We start from the raw sequence: 2,500 nt of genomic DNA, 5'->3' as shown, positions 1-2,500 counted from the left end.
GCGCGACATAAATCAGGGGGTTTTCTGAGACTAATAAGACCTGCCGCCATCTATTCATTACTCAGCCCGCAATTTGGGCCATCACTCATTAGTCAGCACGTAATTTGATGATTAGCACCACCCAACTCAGCAGGTCTGCGGAGCGCCGGGAACACAAAGGCTACAGCTTCAAGGAGCAAGGTTAGAGGCTGCCTTTGAAAGTGCTTTCCGGAATAATTGGTCACCGTTATCCTCGAGTGCTCGGGCTGCTGGTGTCAACACCCACGGCGGGTCTCGTAAGCGCCGCCGGAAGACTTGCACGTACACTGGATAACGCGCCCGAAAGTTGAGGACCGCAATATGATCTGACATTCCATCATACGTGCCGGAGACAAAGGTCCGCACAGGAATGTGAAGTAAGACATTTTCTTGTTAATAAAGCATTGATCCGACATATTGATTTTACATGACATGGCTTCTGCCGCGATTTTGCCCTCCTTTTCCTTTGCAAACAGTAAAGCTCTTCAGAATGCCTCGGCGTAGGTGACACGGCAAAATTTCTAACTCTCTGTGATGTAAATTCTATATGTGTAAAACCACTTCATAATCAAACCATTAATCATCGGAAGCTGTCAGCGGTGACTTGGGGGACAATTTGTCATGTCTCTGCCTGGCCGGGACAAGGGTGTCAGGCGAAAGTGCAGTGCAGGGAGCAGGGTGGCTGGGCCTCACCCAGCGACTTGGCCCAAACAAGGATGCGGTGAAGTCTTACGTGTCTTGACTGGGGAACAAAAAAGGTGGCCCACTGTGCATCCCTAACACGCCAGGTTTCTCCTCTCCCCCAGCTAATCCCCATGACTGTTCGACTTAATGAATCGGCCTGATGAAAGGTGATCAGAAAAGATAGATGGGCGGCCGCTATTGATTTCATGCAAATGCCCCGACAGGTGATAGACGCTTTAATGCAAGCTTTCAGAAGCTTTATGACTTGTAATAACCGTACACTCTCATTCTGGGGGAGACATTCCCGATGTTTCAGTGGAATTGACATTCTCCTTCTAGGACCAAAACGATCTTAAAGCAGTAGGAAAAAACACGGGGGTACCGTTCACCTCCCGCTTCAGCCCAAAGAGCATTTACGTCTTGAGCGCACCGCCAAGAACGAGGTCGGACGTTCAGAAGATGACATGCCATCCTACGACTGTAGGTCTCGCCGTGCTGGACACGGCGAGGGGGGCAGGGGGCGGGCGCCGCTGTTGCGGCTAGAAATCCCACCGGGGGCTCCGCTATGGTAGCCCGACGGATTTACGTGGAAGAATGAGAAGAAGGGGCCCTTGTCTTCAAACTACAGGAGCAGAGACATGTTCTCGGTTCTGGCGGGTGCGGGGGCTTTGATCACTGAGGGTGGGACGGCCCTCCTCTGCGTCTGCGAGAGCGGCTGCCATCCGCGGGGCCGGGCGGCGGCCTTCCGAGGGCCACACCCCACAGAGCCCTCCGCCCCGTGCCAGGCAAGACAAGGAGTCGCCCAGACTTGGCTGGCAAACTCTACAACTGGAGGAGAAAGCAGAAGCCCCTTCGTGCACATCTGATAAATCCTCCGCGTGCGGAGTGTACAAGGAGGGCCCGGCCGAGCCAGGCCGCGGCTCTGCACGTCCAGTCACAGAGCACCGAGCCAGGCCAATCAATACCACTTTCCTGTTTTAGAACTGGGTAATTATGAGGGGGAGAGATTGCCTGACCTTTCACCTGCACTGCATTACTTTGCTGATATTAAGATAAATTGCCTGATTTTGGGTAAACATATGCTGCGATTCAAGCTGTCAGCACTGGTTTGCTCAGGGATAATTTGTATTGATCTCCCAGCTTCTGCCCAATTTTGCTTACTGACCTCGTGGATAATTAGAGAAGGAGCCTTGGGTGAGCTCAAGTCGGGACGAAGAAGAAATATGAAGGAGAATAAAGCAAATTTGTTTTATGTTAATATTTGTAGGTCCTCCTCCGGCCCTCACATCTGTCAGCATCAGGAGCGCCGTAAATTAATGGACTTGGTTCCTGAGCAGTTTATTCCCAGGAATTATTTAGCAGCGTGCTTAGTCTCTGAACATGTGTCACTGGGTTAAATTAATTTAAACTCTGCCTTAAACACAACAAAAACAAATGTTATTTTTTGCTGAAGGGGGAAAATCCAAGACATTTCTCAAAATGTATTATAAGCGCCCACCCTTCTGCAGGGATTTCCACCGATCTGCGTCGGAGAGGGTGAGTTTTATAATAAACCGCCCCCCCCGCCCCCGCAAAAAAAAAAGTAATTAGAGCCCGTTATTTGTTCTGAATTCAAATCTTGCTACGATGGGCCACTACCTATAAAAGAGATGACTGCAGGCACAAAATTATATCATTTAAGATATGTCAGATTATAAGGCTGTTGTATCAAAAGTCATAAAACAAATGTCCCTTGTGAAATATCTCTTTATTAACCGTGCCATAAGATATTAACATTCCTCATTTAGTGGAGGGCCTT

At 49.5% G+C, this 2,500-nt stretch overlaps 1 protein-coding gene across 9 annotated transcripts in view; it reads right to left on the bottom strand.

Moving 5' to 3' along the window:
* Positions 1 to 2,500, bottom strand: part of EBF3 (EBF transcription factor 3) — a gene marked incomplete at both ends in the record, with an annotated part of 114,231 nt that overhangs the window by 11,057 nt on the left and 100,674 nt on the right. The gene's annotated exons all lie outside the window — the stretch shown is intronic.

The sequence above is a fragment of the Leucopleurus acutus genome (assembly GCF_964270905.1).
Source record: "Leucopleurus acutus genome assembly, chromosome: 14".
In the NCBI taxonomy this organism is placed as follows: Eukaryota; Metazoa; Chordata; class Mammalia; order Artiodactyla; family Delphinidae; genus Leucopleurus; species Leucopleurus acutus.
The sequence above is the reverse complement of the archived record's forward strand: the minus strand, read 5'-3'. Positions and strand labels throughout refer to the sequence as shown.